Below are 19,558 nucleotides of genomic sequence, written 5' to 3' on the forward strand. Positions count from 1 at the left end.
TTCCATATCTCTCTTCTCCCTTTTCCCTAGAAACCCTGTAAGCACCCCCCACACCACAAATGCTTAAAATGAAGTCTATTATATCAAAAACTAGAGAGAGTTTTTGTTTTTGTTGTTGATGTTTAAATAGTTAAGTGACATGGTTGAGTGCAGTGGCATGGGCTGAAGCCAACAGTGGTCATGAGAATAAAGGAAAAACTTTGGCAGACTTTGGGCCTCTGCAGGCATGGAAAAAGAGGTCAAACTGACCGTATCCATCATTCATAGGCTAGGCTGCTCCAACAAACATCTGGAATTCATATGTAGCCACAAAGGCAGCATCTTTCTATCTCGTCTCCTGTCTTCATAGCTGTGTTGGGAAATGTGCATGTCTGCAATTTTGGAGAGGGTTTCTGAGGGTTAGATTGAAGGTGATTCCACAATCTTAGAACCTCACGTTTTCTGGTCTCTTCTTCACCTTTTTGGGGAAGAGCTGCTCTGCTAGCCAGTGTAAGGGACCTCGCTCTTCTCTCTGGTCATTTCAGCTCCATATCTGAGTCTCTGCCCAGACATTTTGTTCATTAATTCACTCATTAATTTGAAAAAATTTATTGAGAGCCCACTATATACCAGGTATTGTTTTAAATGTTGAGGATTCAGAGCAAATAAAGCAGATAATAATATTTATCTTCATGGAGTTTAAATGTTAAACCATTTCTTTCACCTTGATTGATACTAATTCTGTGTCATGCTGAAAAATTGATGCTTTTGAAATGTGCTGGAGAAGACTCTTGAGAGTCCCTTGGACTGCAAGGAGATCAAATTAGTCAATCCTAAAGAAAATCATCCTTGAATATTCATTGTAAGGACTGATGCTGAAGTTGAAGCTCCAATAATTTGTCCACTTGATGGGAAGAGCTGACTCATTGGAAAAGACCCTGATGCTGGGAAAGATTGAAGACAGAAGGAGAAGAGGGCAACAGAGGATGAGATGGTGGGATGGCATCACCAACTCAATGGACATGAGTTTGAGCAAACTCTAGGAGATAGTGAAGGACAGGGAAGCCTGGTGTGCTGAAGTTCATGGGGTTGCAAAGAATCGGACACGACTTAGTGACTGAATAATAACAACAACATAGTGTCACTAGAGGGAAGAGAAAATAACCACTTGTCATAGAGGCTGGTACATTCCCTAATGGAGGTTAGGATTCCCTGGTGGTTTAGATGGTAAAGAATCCACCTGCAATGCAGGAGATCTGGGCTCTATCCCTGGGTTGGGAAGATCCCCTGGAGGAGGGCATGGCAATCCACTCCAGTATTCTTGCCTGGAGAATTCCTATGGACAAAAGAGCCTGGTGGATTGCACTCCATGGGGCTGCAAAGAGTCGGACACGACTGAGCAACTAAGCACAGCACTGCGGAATTATTGAACCTACCCTAGGGAATCAGGGAGGGTTTCTTGCAGGTGGTATCAGCCTTGGGCAGGATGATCGTGGAAGGCAGGTAAAAATTTCCACTACCTTCCTAGGGAGGACTAACATAAGACAGATTAACAGGGGAAACACATATAAATTTTATTTATATGGAGCCAGAAGAAAAATGAAGACTCAAACAAATGACTAGGCCCAAGTGTTACTACAGCAAGTTGAACAAAGGACAGCCATTTTTGCTATAGTATAGAAGTAACCAAAACATATGGGGGATCTAAAGGAAGATAAGAGATGTTTTAACAGAGTTTGCTTGTCACATTTCTCTAGGCATCTACTCCCTGTCTCTGGTGGCGGGAATGTTTCTTTCTCCTGGTAGTGAGAACACTATTCACATTGGAATTTAAGCTCCGATTTTTTGGAAGAAAAAGGAAGGTCAGGGTGCCTTCCTTGCATTTGCAGTTTTTCAAGTGTCTTTTTTTTTTTTTTTAAATGTGGACCATTTAAAAAGTCTTCTATAGAACTTATGATAGTATTGCTTCTGTTTCACGTTTTGGTTTCTTAGCTTCAAGACATATGGGATCTAAGATCCTCAACCAGGGATCAAACCCACACCCCCTGCACTGGAAGGCAAGTCTTAACATGGACCACCAGGGAAGTCGCTTTCACGTGTCTTTAACTCAAAATAGTCAGCATGCCAAAGTGACACATTTTGGGGTAGCATGTTCTGAACCCCTTCAAGTAGGAATAGTTAGGTGAGAAAATGGGGCAGGTGTTCCTGGAAGAGGGACAGCAGCCTGGGGGACTAACTCCAGCATGGCTCTGGTGTTGGGTAGGGAAGGAAGGGTAGTGCAACCTTAGGATTCGTAGGAAAAAATTAATCTAATTAAGTTTGAGACACACCCCATAGTGTGGAGAAAAGGAAATTAGTTTTTAATCCTGGTTTAAGGCATGACTACCTTTGGAACAAAGGCCAAGTCTTCCTAGAGAATTCCCGTACTTTTCCCAAGAAGAAGGTTTTGCTTCCTTTATGAAATGGGGGTGTTGGGCTAGACCATCTCTGAAGTTTTCTCCATCCTGACTGTGAAAAGGAGATGGGGGTTGTTTCCACCTGATTTAGACTGTGGCTTAAAAGTAAATCAGCACTTGACTGCAAAGACCATTGTGCATGTAAGCAAAGAGCTCAGGCTGGGCGAGGTGCCATCATTTCACCAAACTACAGAAGACTGGAGCAAATGCTTCAAGACGGGAAATGTGAATCCCTAGAGCTGAGAGACTGAAATTCTCTGGATGTTTCCCAAACAAATGTAGCCAGTTTCAGCTTCCATTCCTTTAAAGCTCACAGGCAGAAGGAGTAAAGCGAGGGGTGGATTCCCACTGTGTCCAAGGGGACTCTTGGTGGCAATCAAGGGGAGCGACCTCTGTCTTGGGAGCATCTAGAGGACTCAGAGATTGGCTGAGGGGCTGAAGGACCATCAGGGAACAAGGGAGCATGGGGGCCTGAAGACCCACAAGGAGGATGTTGCAGAAATGTTTGGGACATTGTACACCCTTGTTTTTTCCAGAGTATCTGACCTCAAATTGTCCCTCCCATCTTTGGGTTACCAGCTGGAGATTCAAATCCCCAGTGGGGATGATTGGTCACTTCACTCCCTTAGCCAAAGGGGAAGAATCCAGTCCCTCAGTTTGGCTTCCCAAGTAGCCCCCTATTCGCTTGGGAAGAAAAAGCTCAGACTTTTAAGGGGTTACCCTTTGTGTGTCTGGGGACTTCCCAGGAGGCGCTAGTGGAAAAGAACCTGCCTATCGACCCAGGAGACATAAGAGACGCAGATTTGATCCCTGGGTCGGGAAGATCCCCTGGAGAAGGAAATGACAACCCACTCCAGTATTCTTGCCTGGAAAATGCCATGGGCAGAGGAGCCTGGGGGGCTACAGTCCATGGCATCGCAGAATCAGACATGACTGAAGCAACTTGGCACACATTTTGTGTGTCTAAATGAGAGGCTGGAATCAGCATGCTGGCCAGAAAGGGGCTGCTGAATCAGGTTTGATGACTTCAGTTCTGTGGCAGTCCCCAGATTGGTTGCAGAGAAGCAGACGGAACAGAACCACTTCTTCTCTCTGTACCATTAGAATGTTGGAAATACTCAAAACCAGTGATTTTGCCATGGAAAGCAGCAGTATCTGCACCTTCAGGAGGATAAGGTGCTTGGGCTTGTGTCTTACCCTTGTTGTGGGTGCTGCCGGGGCTGTTAAACCACCCCCGCCCCCAGTCTTGGGGAGGGAAGAAGTCAAGAGTAGCAACTGGCAAGGTTCATGGCCAGGGTGGGCTGGCCCCTCCCATCGAGGCTGAAGGCTGATGTGTTGCTACCCATCTCAGCACAGCCACTGGGGGTGGGGGTGAATGCAGTGAGAGGTCGTGGGAGGAACTGACGTCACCCCCAAAGACCAGACCCGATCCTAACCTTGATAACCGGAAGCTGGGAGGCTACGAGGAGCTATATGGGCGAGCAGGTGAGGAGAGAGGCTGTGCTTGCACTCCTGGGTGGGACAGAGGATGTGGGAATGAGGGGAGCTCACAGACACTGAAGAGTACCGTTTAGAAAGAACCCAGGATTCCCTGGCTGTTCAGTGGTTAAGACTTCGCCTTGCAATGCAGAGAGTATGGGTTCGATCCCTGGTCGGGGAGCTATGATCCAACATGCCTCTCAGCCAAAAAACCAAAACATCAAGCAGAAGGAAGAACCCAGCCCTGGAGACCTGCCCGCAGGGGCCCTCACTCAGCCTGTCTGAGGCTGCAGGGTAGCACCTAGGGGCAAGAATGGAGGCCGGGGTGAGAGGTTGACTCCAATGCAGGGGACATGTCCCCTTTGGCCCCCTCTGAAGGCCCCACTGATTCTCCCCCTCAAAGAGACAGAATTTGGTTGCCTGCGGTGGCAGAGAGACTGAACAGCTAGGGTAGAGGTGTTTTTACCTCTTTTATTTTCACCTTCTGTTCCTACACTTTCACTCTTCCCAGACCCTGGAGTGGCCTGAAGTGGCCAATAGAGGTAAAGCAAGAGAAGTGGATTCAGGTGAGGAGAGGGAAAGACCAGACTCCCCACCTCCATCGCTGCTGAGCCCTGCAGAGAGAAACCATCAAGGCAGAAGGCTGCTGGCAAGTCTGAGAGGGAATTAGGTACAAGCTGTTATCCAGTTGGGAAATACAGGTCTGAGATTAGAGACTAGTACTCTAACTCAGGTTTTTGAGAAAAGTCTTTCATAAAGTGGGATCAAGAGAATCTACGTCAGTGGGCTAAAAATGGTGTCATGTGGCAATCCCATTCCTGTTCATTCATTCATTTGACAGATATCAGTTGAATGCTTGCCAGAGGACGGCTGCATCTACAAGAGCTCGTCTTTCTGTACTTAGGGCTTCATCAGGCTCATTCTATAAAGAATTCGCCTGCAAACCAGGTTCGATTCCTGGGTCAGGAAGATCTCCTGGAGAAGGGAATGGCAACCTACTCCAGTATTCTTGCCTGGAGAATCCCATGGACAGAGAAGCCTGGTGGGCAACATTACATGGGTCACAAAAGAGTCGGACATGACTGAGCGACTAACACTTTTCTGTACTTAGCATTGAGAGAGCTCAAGCCCTGTCTTGAATTTCTATAGCTGTTGATAAGATCCCCCTAGTGGTGCTTAGATCCATCTTGCAGAAGACACTGACGTGTCCTTTCTTGTTATTACCAGCATTGTTTAATCTAAAACGCACCCACAATAAATCAGATGAGTGATCCTGGACTGAAGAAGGAATATCTTATTATTGTACTCTGGTAGTTTATTTTCCAAATATTCCTAAATGAGTCAAGTACCCAGAAATGGAGAATCTTTAATCCTTCTGAATCCTGCCTGGTAGGTTCAGAAGTACCAACACCACCCACCATTCTGCTCCTGCCTCAGATCCTAGGAGAAGGGGGCTGTTTCTCACCTCTCTGTCGCTAAATTAGAAGTGAACCGCTTTCTGCAGCTGAATTAGAGGTTTGTACTGCAGCCAAAACACAGTGTGGATTAGACAACTAAAGATGTCTTTTCAAGGGAAACAAAGAAATTAATTAAAGCCAGACAGGAAGCGTCTCCGGTGCAGTGTTTGGCATTGTACCCTCTCTCAGGCCTGCGGGAGCCAACAGGGAGGGTGTGATGTGGCAGGTGGTGGCTGGAAACCTTAGCCAGACCTTGGGGTTAATGGCAAGCCCCTCATGGGATGGGCGGCTGCCACCACTGTGAATGCCAGAGAGCAGGCTGCTGGAGCGTGCCCAAGGCAAGGAGTCGGTGTGTGTGTGTGTGCGTGTGCATGTGTGCCAGTGTGAGTGCATGTATAGGACCTGGGTTGGGGGAAGGGAAAAAAGCCATTAAAAAGTCTTGATGGTGATAAATGAGCACCTTTTCTTCTTTCCAGGGTAAAGGGACATTCAGATCTCTGAAGGAACAACAACAACAGCAAAATGACACGCTGGGAGTCAAATAAGCCAGGCATGTTCATTAATATTATATGATTAATGTTATTTAATATACAGTAGGTCCCATATACAGAGAAGGCAATGGCACCCCACTCCAGTACTCTTGCCTGGAAAATCCCATGGACGGACGAGCCTGGTGGGCCGCAGTCCATGGGGTCGCTAAGAGTTGGACACGACTGAGCGACTTCACTTTCACTTTTCACTTTCATGCACTGGAGAAGGAAATGGCAACCCACTCCAGTGTTCTTGCCTGGAGAATCCCAGGGGCGGGGCTGCCGTCTCTGGGGTCACACAGAGTCGGACACGACTGAAACGACTTAGCAGCAGCAGCAGGTCCCATATAGGGCTTCCCTATATACAAACCTTCGCGTTTCGAACTTTCAGAGATGCAAGTGTGCATCTGTGCATCTGGTTCCAGCAAGGAACCAGAACCTCCGCCATCAGTGTCAGGCGTGAATGACATTACAGCCTGCCCTCTGTCTCCTATTGCTGACGATCCTTCAGCCCTACCATCTCCCACCTCCTCTCTCTCCTCAGTAACTCTTCTTGCCTGTTCACTCGATGCCAGCCCCTGTATGCCAGCTGTTGTACTGTTCTACTGTATTTTTCAAGGTATTGTACTGTAAGATTAAAATTCTTTTTATGTATAATTTGTGTGTCAATGTATGGCAAAACTAATACAGTATTGTAAAGTAAAAAAATAAAAAAATTTAAAAAAATTAAAAAAAATAAATGAAGTCTAACCAAAAAAAAGAAAAGTATTATAACCCATTATAGTACAGTACTATATAGCCAATTGTGTTATCTGGGCACTTAAACTGACTTTGTTGGACTTAAACAAATTGGACTTAGGAACTCGCACTCTAAACAAAACTCATTCATATGTGGAGGACTTACTGTAATTCACTGAGGTAAGTGTTGTCCCATTTTTAGAGATGACCATGGTGATGTAGACAGGGATCAGTCACCCTGACAGTGGTTAAATGGTGAACAAGTGGCATTACTGGGACTTGAACTCTGGTCTTTGACATCAAAGTAAGGTTGCAGGCCCCCTCCCCAAGTTGACTCTCCTATGACCCCTTCTTGCAGAGTCTCCCAAGGGCTGTGTATGGTGGTGACTCACTGAACAGAACTCCAGAGGAAACCCACATGGTTTCTTGAGGCCTCTGGGCCTCTATGGAGAAAGAAGGCAGATGAATTACTTGAGCTCGAGATCCCTTCTGGGACTTCCCTGGTGGCTCATATAATAAAGAATCCACCGGCAATGCAGGAGCCGTGGATTCAACCCCTGGGTTGGGAAGATCCTCTGGAGAAGGGAATAGCTAACCACTCCAGTATTCTTGCCTGGAGTATTCCATGGACAGAGGAGCCATACAGTCCATGGAGTCACAAAGAGTTGGACTGAGTGACTACCATTTTCACAAGATCCCTTCTAGCTCTAACATTCTATTTGTAAAGCCTGAAGGATTTTGGGGGTGGGGCAAGATGACCCAGACTCTAGACTAAGCTGATTGTGGTGGAAAGCTTACCTCCTTGTTGTGTCCCAGATATACAGGATGGTATTTAGTTTCTCCGGAGAAACTCGGAGTCAGACACTAAGCCCCACTCTCTTCAACTGTAGTCCTACTGCTTTTAGAGAGAAACAGAGTGCCTGGCACATTAAATACTCAGTGATTATTGGACGAATGAATGCAAGATTGAATGGAACCCAGTGCTCAGTTGGCCCTGAGAGTGGGGGTAGGGGTGGGGAGTGAAGGACTTATGTGCAGAGGCGCATAGAGATGCACTTGGACATAACAGAACTTAAAATGTTATTTACAACCGGAGCCACATCTTTTTGTTGTTGTTGTTAAAGCAAACAAAAATGGAGTTTCAGTGGGTTGGTTAAATGACTTTGATGTGGCTCCTTTGTAGACGCAGTTAATCAGCTCTGCACAGGCTGTTTGGTAGAAAGAGAAGAAGCCAAATGCTAAAGCCACTGTCTGATTATCTTTGCTGCAAAGAGATAGACCCCGAGTAGATAATCTTTTGTTTCTGGGAGCCCATTAATTAGTCTGGGAACACATCATGGATGGTCTTGGGCTCTGCCGGGAGTGGAGAATGGAATTGCACAGCATGTTCAAATCAGGAGATAGAGAGGGGAGTGTTGGGAGGAAGAACGTGGTGGGTGGGCCCCTGCGGTGCAGCCCAGGTGCTTAATATGTGGTTCTAATTTTTACCTGCGGTGAAATCTGTCACCTTCAGAAGTGCTTTGTGGAAGTGACTTCAAGGGAAATTTGAAAGATGGGGTCTGGATCCTGGAAGAACAGGAAGGAGAACAGGTGCAGGGGCAAAGGAGAAAGAGAGATGGGTGGTCCGATAAGGAATGGTGTGCCCCCAAAGTCCCGCACTCCACAGAAACTTCCAGCCGTCCTGGGACTTCCCACTAGATAAGGGCACCGGTTTGTTACATTTCAAAAGAGCGTGACCTGACCGTAGCTGACACCGCGCAGCCTAGCCAGAGTACGGAGTGTGCGGTATCACCAAGGTGGGGAGAAAGGGCATTTGCCTAAGGAAGCAGTCAAGACGAAGCCCGGCATGCACATGGCTGCTGGATTTCAAGCCTCAGTGGGAGACCACTGGGCCAAAGGATATGAATATGTAACATTTTCCTGAAGAAACAGTCAATCTGTTGGTTTTACCATTCCCCATGTAACAAGATATAGAAGATGAGCAAGTGAAAGTCACGGGGGACAATGGAAGGTCACTGGATCCAACTAGTTCTGCAAAAGAATGAAGGGAGAAACACCACAGGATGGAAGCCCACGCAGGAAAAACACAGTAAGAGTAATTATAATCGACAAGAATCTCTGAACTAAAACCATTTCATTTTCAAAAGCTTCCCAGTCATTAATGAGTAATGAGTAACAGGAGAGAATAGGGAATACGTTTGTGGGAAAATTATTTTTACCTCATTTTAAATATTGTCACGTAGAGTTTTATCCCCTGTGTGTTCTGCTTTCCCGCTAACTGCCAGCTGGCTCTCTGTTTTACTGAGCCTCTATTCAGTTACTACGGTAGGCTTCATTCCAGTGACTGTAGATTCTTTCATCCAGCCCTGGTGGTGGGTGATTAATATATAACCTAACACTTATTCACTGGGGTTAATGTAAACTATTGATGGAAGAGAACTATGAGTTTTCAGCAAATCCCTTCTTGAAGGCCACACATGGAAGGACCCACAGATTCGGATCATATATGTTTGATCATGTTTCAGTGCAGACTCCATAGTTTTCCAATTTATTATGATTGGAGAGTTTACATCTCTGCCCTCTCTCCCCATGGCATCATATTACATAATGTCTTTCATCAGGAAGCTCAATGCAATTGTATTGATTAATTATGAAACCAATAGGTAGAAAGCTCATAGGTAAATATTGTACTGCTACTTGTGGAGATGGAGATATGACTATTCAAAGCTCAAACTGAAGTCATTATGTAGCCCCCTTCAAACCCTCTCCATCTCTATTTATAGTTCCTTAATATTATCGTCATTTATCTGAAACCCAGGAGCTTTCGTCTATGCCCCCAATCCCCTAGATCGTGTCAGTTACCAGATTCCTTCTGTTCTACTACCCGCTCACGTCTGCAATGAGCATCTTCATTTCCCCTGTTCCCTCTGCTCTGTCCAAACCAGTCTCAGCATCCTACATTACAAGCTCCGACCTTCCCAACCCAGGGATCGAACCTGGGTCTTCCGCGTTGCAGGCAGATTCTTTACTGTCACCTGCCTCCATTCATCACTCACCCTTGCAATACGTGTTTACTGAGCTCCTACTATGTGCATACACAGTACTGGAGAAATGAGAATATGGCAACAAACAAAACCGATACTGTTGGCCTTACAAATGTTGCTTCTTACACTGAGGGATATATTTAAACTTTTATAAAGAAGTTTTATAAATTTATGGAGTCAAACATATCGGGGTCCTTTAAAGGTATTATTATTTGTGGTTTTGTGGACAGTTGACCCTTGAGCAACACAGGTTTGAACTGTGTGGGTCCACTTACACGCAGATTTTTTAGTAAATAGGTACTACAGTATTATTCAATCCACAGTTGGTTGAATTGGGGATGTGGAACCAAGGGTATGGTGGACCAACTATAAATATATATACATATTCAGATTTTCGACTGTGTGTGGGTCAGCACCCCTAACTTCCCACATTGTTCACGGGTAAACAGCTTCAGAAATCTTTTGCTTCAAAACTATAATGAAAATCTCACATAGACCAATAATGATTAAGAACTCAGGACAGCAGTCAAACTAAGTTTAAATCCCATCTTTGTCAATGAAAGCTAGGCAATTTAGTCAACTCTTCCGTACTTCAGTTTGGTCATTTGTACAGATAAAGATTATTTAAGGCTATTTAACTCACTGAAGCTGTTTTGGAAATCAACTAAAATTAAATGCATATAGAAATGTGCTGACAAACTGCACGTTTGTATTATAGCTGTCATTTTACCATGTTTTTTATGATTGCCTTTCTAATCCATTTGAAATTTATTTTCATTTATGTTGTAAATTGGGAGTCCCATTTTATGTTATGCTTCGTATGGAAGACCATTTATCCCCAAACTTTTATGGTTTTCCATGGTTTCTCTTTGCTCTTAGAATCACAGGACCACTCCCTATCTTCTCCGCTGCATGGGTTCTCGCTCCACCTGCATTTCAGACTTCCCTTTTTACTACTCTCCACCTCTGTGCTACAGCCACCCTTGCCTCCTTTGTGGTCCTGGAACATACCATCCACTCTTCCTCGCCAGAGCCTTTACGCTTGCTATTTTCTTTCCTTGGAATATTTTTCTTCCCATATTTTATACGGATGCTCCTGGTCATCCAGGCCGTTCCTGTCCACTGAAGAGAAAACACAGCATCTCTTCCCGCTCCCCCAACCCCTCACCTCCAAACCACTACTTACTCTCTATTTCATCACCATTTTACTTACTTTGTTCCATCTTATTTCATTTGTCACATCTATGATCTGGAATTTGTTTTGAAAATCATTTCCTCCCTTCCCTCCCTGGAAAGTACGCTTCATTGGAACAGCGGTTCTTGCCTGTTTTATATACCGTGATATCTGCAGAATCTGGAATAGTGCCTGAAGGGAAGTGAAGTCGCTCAGTCGTGTCCGACTCTTTGCGACCCCATGGACTGTAGCCTACCAGACTCCTCTGTCCAAGGGATTTTTCCAGGCAATAGTCCTGGAGTGGATTGCCATTTCCTTCTCCAGGGGATCTTCCCAACCCAGGGATCGAACCCGGGTCTCCCGCGTTGTAGACAGAGGCTTTACCGTCTGAGCCACCAGGAATAGTGCCTAGGAAATAGTAGTAAAATAATTACCTAATCAGGAAGACTCTCTTTCTCCCAAACAAACCAAACTTGCTTTTTGGAAGGCCAATCCTGGTGACACCATGGAAGTTGGTTTGTTGCATGTCTGGAACGCTCTCTCTCTCTGGCTTATCCTTTGAGTCTTACCTTAATTGTAACTTGCTCACATAGAGAAGTATGAGGATTCAAACCAGACATTTATTGTTGTGTGCAGCCAACTGCGGTATATGTCACAGGGAACACTTAAGCTAAACCATGCCTCAAAGGGCAAGGGGGACAGCTGGGAAAGACGCTCTCCACTCCAGAATGGTCACATTCGAGATGACAGCAGGACATGCAGATGGAACAGATCCTAGAAACAGATGTGATTCCTGGTAAACAGTTGGCTCTGGAGCCCCCGAGGTCCAGCCTCGAGATTTTAAGAGTCATCTCAGATGAGAGCAAACACTGAGGATGTTGACTGTAAAGGGACAGTGGTGTCCGGTGTCATTAAAAAAAATTTTTTTTGAAAAGAATCCTAGTGCAGATCCACAGAGGAAGGAAGGTGGACCAGTGAATTAATTTTATAAATAACAAAGGAGGGTGGACTGTGTCTGGCTCAACTTAACCAGGGTCTCGGAATTCCCACTCCCTCTCACAAATGCACGTCCTAGAATTGGCAGCTCATCTCTTGCAGAACTGCCAAGACTACTCCATTCCCTAGGTGACTGATCATCTACCAAATTGCTAAGCCCCAGAAAGTCTGTTTCCCCAGGTAGTCTAAGTGAGAAACCTGATCCCGTGACCCAAAGACTCAGAGCGAACCTTTAACTGGGAGCCTCAGTACACAGAATGGAGTGGGCCGAATGGCTCTGGGGAATGAGGAAATTCCCCTCACAAGGTCGGTGGTGTGGGCTCCAGACTGAGAAGGCAGCGAGCCCTTAAACTGTCAACGGTCTAGGAGTAAGTGGGGAGAGTAACCTGCATAGGGAGGCCCTGGTTCCACAAAAATAAGCAGGTCAGTCCAGGGGAATTTGGATCAGGGTGAGTGTTTATAATTGCACAGATGGGATGGGGCAGAGGAGGGAGCATGGAAAAGGTGCAGGTCAGGTCAAAGGGGTCTTATAAGAGGCAATTTGTAGGTTTGGGGGTATCCTGGAGTTGAGGGGCACAGACACAAAGGAGACAGGAGCATACCTAAGAGAACCTTCCCTTGATTCACCTTTTGGCCCCTAGGTCTGCCTTTGGAGATTAGCAAAGAGGCAGCTAGGGTCAGGTGCTGGCTAAAGCCATTTGCCTTGAGACTTCCTGCTGGGTAACACTCCTGTGCCCTCAAGCAGGTGGGTTTTCCTCATGGCCTGGGGCATTCTTTGCTCTTTACTTGCATTTCTTCACAGGAATGCCTAGCCACATGGGTAAACGCCATCAGCATTTCCCCAGACTTCTTGTGAAGAGGGTCTGTGAGCATTTACAGAGAATTTAGCATCTTCAAAGGGCTTCCCCAGTGGCTCACAGTAAAGAATCTGCCTGCAATGTGGGAGATCTAGGTTCACTGCCTGGGTCAGGAAGATCCCTTGGAGAAGGAGATGGGAATCCACCCCAGTATTCTTGCCTGGAGAATTCCATGGACAGAGGAGCCTGGCAGGCTACTGTCCATAGCGTTGCAGACAGTCGGACATGACTGAGCCATTGACACACACACTAGCATCTCTTGGACAGCAAAGAGATCAAACACCAGTCAATCCTAAAGGAAATAATTCCTGAATATTCATTGGAAAGACTGATGCTGAAGCTGAAGCTTCAATACTTTGGCCACCTGATGGGAAGAGCTGATTCACAGGAAAAGACCCTGATGCTGGGAAAGACTGAGAGCAAGAGAAGGGGACGACAGAGGATGAGATGGTGGGCGGCATCATTGACTCAATTGACTTAAGTTTGAGCAAACTCTGGGAGATGGTGAAGGACAGGGAACCTGCAATGCATGGGGTCACCAACAGTCAGACACAACTTAGTGACTAAACAACAGCATCTTCATGTGTCAAGTTCAGTACCTCACAAGGGGTGGTTGAGACAACCTTGTCTGTAGGTTTGTGATTTTTTTTCATATAATTTTGCTCATTTTCAGCTGTGCTGGGTCTTCGTTGCTGCGCGTGGGCTTTTTTCCAGTTGTGGCGAGCAGGGGCTGCTCCCTAGCTGCTGTGTGTGGGTTTCTCCAGTTGTGGCGAGCAGGGGCTGCTCTCTAGCTGCTGTGTGTGGGTTTCTCCTGTTGTGGAGCATGGGCTCTAGGGCACATGCGCTCAACTGCTGGGGTGAACAGGCTTAGCTCCTCAGTGGCATGTGGGATCTTCCCAGATCAGGGGTCGAATTCGTTTCTCCTGCATTAGCGGGTGTTTTCTTTACCACTGGGCCACCAGGAAAGCCCATTAATAGGTTCTCTACTATGATTCCTCACTTCTTTTTTTTTTGAACTTTGACAGACTTTTATTAGAGAAATTTCCCCAAAATGTTTTTACCAACAGTAACTTTTATCAACAGTGTTAGATTGTATTACCTGTTCTTTTTTTAAAATTAATTTTTTATTGAAGGATAATTGCTTTACAGACTTCTACTGTTTTCTGTCAAACCTAAACATGAATCAGCCATAGGTATACATATAACCTCTTCCTTTTGAAGCTCCCTCCCATCTCCCTCCCCATCCTCTAGGTTGACATAGAGCCCCTGTTCGAGTTTTCTGAACCATACAGCAAATTCCCATTGGCTATCTATGATTCCTCACTTCTTAAGGGGAAACAGAGGCACAAAGAAGTCCTATGGCTTCCTCAAAGTCACCCTGGAGCTGGGATTCAAACTCAGGTTCTTTTCTGCAGAGTTGGCAGCTCTAACTACTCAGCTCCACTGCCTGCTTCTCAGGCACAACCTTCTTCCTGCCAGGCAGTGAGCTGATTGTTAAAACTCCCAACCCTGGTGATGCCCTCAGGGCATATAAATTAGCCATTCTTGATCTTCCCAAATATCAAATGAACTTAAACAAGCTTTTATATAAAACTGATCTTTATTGCAATTAAAAAAGAACAAAGAGATTTGATAAGTGCCTTTAATTACAACGTACCTGCTATTTACATGTAATTATACTTCTATATACAGCTTGAATAAGGTTCATTACATGTAAACTACAAGATATGACAAGTTAAACTCCAGCCTTTTGGGAACATTCAGAATAGAAATACTACGGGCAGAAACACACAGAAAACAAATACCAAATTCAGTACCATTACTGGATGATGATCGCTATCTGGCCACAGAAGAGAATTGTAAATATGCATCAAATTGGAACTTATTCTTAACATAACTAACAGTATTGCTATTATTTAAACTCTAAACATAACAATTGGATCATCAAAAACAACACAATTTCAATTTATATAGCACCTTTCTTCCAGAGTTCAAAGCATTTGTATTTATCTATATTGTCTCAATTGTCCCCATAACATCCTCTATGAGGTAGGCAATGGTTGGTATCATTATCCCCATTTTGTAGATGGAGAAACTGAGGCACAGAGTAATTAATCATTTGCTCAAGGTCACACAGGAAAGTCAATGCTGAAATGGACCACAGAGCTATGAGCTTGTCTCAAAAACCAATGCATCTCTTTAAACTAAATTGGCCCCTCTGATAATTTAATTCAATACTTCAATTTATTTTTCCAAGAAATAAAAAATGTGCATTTTTTTCCTCCCATAAAAATTGTTGAAATACTATAGGCAAGAAGCAAACACTCTAGGGCAGATGTCAGATTGATGCCAAGATCCCCTGGAGAAGGGAAAGGCTACCCACTCTAGTATTCTGGCCTGGAGAATGACTAAGCACCCATGCTCTTTTAGAAAGTGTTTATGGAAGTTTCTTATTGGTTTTGTTTTTTCATTACTAGGAGGTTCTTTCCCCAGTTTTACAAAAAGTTGGAATGAAACATATTTGAAAGGCTGTTCCTAGTAACCTACAAATTATGTCTTTAGTAGCCATCTCGTGCTAGCCACAAGCTTATTTCTGAGTTTACAAAGAAGAAAATACCTAAAGAATAATTTCTGTCTTTAACATCTTCTTTCTCAGTCTTATACACATTTACAGTGTGTTCCTTAAGAGACTCAGAGTGGTAGGTAGTGCGTTGGAATAAGACGGTTCCAGAGTCACATACACAGGGGCCGAAAGTCATGCCCACATCATTTAGTTCAGATTTTACTTCTAATCCCTGCTCTGCCAGCCCCGCATGCCCCCCCCAAATCAAATATGTAGTTAGTACTCAGAAAAAAATAATTTTATTTTTTTTTAAAGTGTCAAAATCTGAGGCATACAGGACTCTTTCAAACGTTTGTTGACTTGGATGTAAAATTCAACTCTCCCAACACATTCCACGAGCTTCTCCCTGTGAGGAGAGCGCTGCTGACGGCGCTGCCAAGTTTCCAGGACATCAACAGGCAGCCGTGGAGTGGCCCACAGGAATTCAGTTTCTAGTATGGCTCCAGGTAAAACAAGGGAAGCTTATATTTAAAAAGATGAATGTGAGAAAAGCAAGCAAGTTTACTGGCTAGGTCACGATCATGATGCCAGGCTCATTTATGGGTTTCACATTAAAAATACATAAAAACGTGTCAAAGGAATGTTCAAAGACTGACTCAAGCCTTTGGTTCTAGTCTCTTCGCCTAGGGAAAGGCACCGCTGTCTGTCAGGGAAGCCTTTACTACCTAAACGGGAGCTAAAATTACATTTCTTTTCTTCCTCAAGCGTAAAAAAGGAAAAGGAAAGAGTCTGTTTACACTCATGGTTTCCCACTTGCTGAGTGAAAAAACAAACAAAACAAAATTAAACCAGACATTACAACAAGCCGGTTATGAAATGCAGGCTCGAGGGGCCAAGACTGGTCTCTTTTCTTTTAGCCTTAATTATCCCGTGGCAGGTGCCTAATGGGTATAGCAGGTAGGCTTTCAACAATTAAATGTATAATGAAAATGAGCAGATACCTGTTCTGTTAATTTGGAAAAAAAGTACACTAGAATACATATTTTAGACCATGATTTTATTTCATTTACTTTGGTAATTCCAAATGAAGACTCTAATTTAACACAGTTTCTGGAATGATCTCTTTTAAGTCAAACACTACCTTAGTGTGATGAGAGTGAAGTTTAAAAAAAATGAAAACTAAACCCGGCCTGGATCCTTGGGTGCATAGAAACAGAGGCCCTCGGTCACTGAATCACCCATTGACTCCAAATGTTGGAGATTTCGTCATAAATGGCCAAGTTATTTTCAACATCTGCTAACTTCAGATGCTTGAACACCATCCTCATTTCCTTGAGACCCAGGAGAGCAGCTCAAACTAGTTACAGCAACATAACTCATAAGCACTAATTCCCAGGGGTGGGGCCTAATACCTACAGGATTTAACAAAATGTTACACTCAATATACTTTAGAAGTGATTCTTTCTTATAGGAAAGGGTACTCCCTGCCTCCCTCTTAAAACAATCAGTGTCCTTCTGCTTTATGGGTAGCTACTGGTCTGCTGTTCCCGGATTTACCTTCAGCCTCAGTACACTGTAGGGGCCGTGACCTTACCCGGTGAGGGTACAGTGCTCCTTTTTTTACATTTGTGAGTCTGAATCCTCAACAGAATGTTTTAAAAATTCTTTTCATTGGCCCCTTAGTGCCAACCACAGCTCACGAAAGACATGGGCAAGGGTGTACATGATTCGTGTGCTGTGCTCATTCAGCCATGTCCACCTCTTTGCGACCCCATGGACTGTAGTCGACCGGGCTCCTCTGTCCATGGAATTTTTCAGTCAAGAATACTGGAGTGGGTTGCCATGTCCTACTCAGGGGATCTTCCAGATCTGGGGATCAAACCTGCATCTCTTGTGTCTCCTGCATTGGCAGTAGATTCTTTACCGCTGAGCCATCAGGGAAAAGGCCGAGAAGCGATGGTTTACATGGTTTAGCAAAGTTTCTGACAAATAACACCCTAGCATCTGCTTCTGCAAGTGGGTCTGAGGCTTATCCAGGCACCCCCTGACGCTGGAAAATGTGAACTGGGCAGAGCTGGGGAATGGTTCAGTGCTGCCAGGCAGGGTCTGTGATATTGAAGATTGTAACTGCTATTGGAAAAGAAGGCATGGAACATTCTGGGAGCAGCAGACACAGAGGGGCTGAGATGGTGCCATGCAAAGTGACAGAAGGTTTTAAACATTCCAAATATTGAGAATAAAGAAGGCTGAGTGCCAAAGAGTTGATGTTTTTGAATTGTGGTGCTGGAGAAAACTCTTTAGAGTCCCTTGGATTGCAAGGAGATCAAACCAGTCAATCCTAAAGGAAATCAATCCTGAATATTCATTGGAAGGACTGATGCTGAAGCTGAAGCTTCAATACTTTGGCCACCTGATGCAAAGAGCCAACTTATTGGAAAAGACCCTGATGCTGAGAAAGATTGAAAGCAGGAGGAGAAGGGAACAACAGAGGATGAGATGGTTGGATGGCATCACCGACTCAATGGGCATGAGTTTTATCAAATTCTGGGAGACAGTGGAGGGCAGAAGAGTCTGGGGTACTGCAGTTCATGGGGTCGCAAAGAGTTAGATACTTAGATACTTAGCGACTCAACAACAACAATATTGAAAACAACTCTCCCACTCTTTTGTGAATTGGACAAGTTTGACCATTACAAAGACCTTTTGAGACAACGAATCACAATGATGCTAACTGTCATGAATTATTTTTGAGTAGTTTTGAGTAAGAGGAGTATTTTGAAACTGATTGGGATCATCTAACAGACAATATGTTACTTTTTTTGGAAACCATTTTTATGAGGGAAAAAAATGCATGCACAGTGAAATGCAAATTCCTATTGTTTAGTGATATTTCAAACTTCCCCTGAAAACACGAGGCTGTTAATACAGTGCAAAATTTAAAAGCTAACAACATTAAAACAATTCACTGTTGCCAATTTAACATACAGAAATCTGAGGAATGACAATTACCAACCTTTAGAATATGTTACAGGAAGTGAGCCGAGATAGAGCACAATACATTTTTTAAAGTGAAAGTGTTAGTCCCTCAGTTGTGTCCAACTCTTTGCGACCCCATGGACTGTAGCCCACCAGGCTCCTCTGTTCATGGGATTCTCCAGGCAAGAACACTGGAGTGGGTAGCCATGCCCTTCTCCAGGGGGTCTTCCCAACCCAGGGATTGAACCTGGGTCTCCTGCATTGTAGACAGATTCTTTATCGTCTGAGCCACATTTAAAAAAAACACCCACAATATGGAAGTGGTGAGCAAAGAAAAGTTGAATCTAACTGCATTAAGATAAATGATTACCAAAATAATGCTTTCAAAAAATTGCCTTTTTTAAAGCAAAAAATGTATCTCTCATGTCATCTGGCATTAAGAAAAATCTGAACTACAATTTCCTAGCTAAATAAAAGAAGAACCTAGAAAAACAATGAAATACTTTATAAGTATTGGAGACTGCATGTAAACAAAGCTTTAAAATGAGCAGTAGGGGTAAAAAACCATTTATGAATGTATGTTCTCTTCTAGACCATGATTTTATTTAATTTACTTTGGTAATTCCAGATGAAGACTCTCACACAGTTTCTGGATTGATCTCTTAAAGTCAAACACATTCTAGTGTGTAAAACTCGTCTAGTGATACTATCAGAAATAATATATTTAAGAAAAGCTACAACACAGAGCAAGAAAATACTACTACAGGACAAAGAATTTAGACTTCACTGCAAATAAAGCCATATTTGATATTATAGACACATGTTCCTATTGTCACATCAGTCACTTATTAACACCAAACATTACACTTTAACTTTTCCCCGTTACACAGTACAATAAGCCTGTCAAAATTTCTAGGAAATAACCATCAGTACCTACTGTGCTTCCAGCAACCAAAGCTAAGCTGGTTGGTACCAGAAATCAACACTTTCAGAATGGCATCACTAGACCACACGGACTCACAGCCACTATTACCAGGAGCATTTACTCGTTTACAAAGTCCTACATCAGTCTTGAACTGAGGCTCTGAGATTCTAGCCAGGATACGGCACCATCTTAGAGCAGCGCGGGGTCCTCCGCCACTCCTGTTCATTCTGTGCTAAAATCTCACTGTTTCTGGAGACGGTGAAGGAAATGCCTTCAGGTGATAATGGGCCCCTGCTTCTGCCGCCTGGTTGTGTCGGGGGTCACCATCCTGGCTCACGTGGCCCTAGCTGCCTTCAGCCAAATCTCTCCTCAAACATCTGTCTG

This window comes from Budorcas taxicolor, chromosome 14 (assembly GCF_023091745.1).
Source record: "Budorcas taxicolor isolate Tak-1 chromosome 14, Takin1.1, whole genome shotgun sequence".
Lineage (NCBI taxonomy): Eukaryota > Metazoa > Chordata > Mammalia > Artiodactyla > Bovidae > Budorcas > Budorcas taxicolor.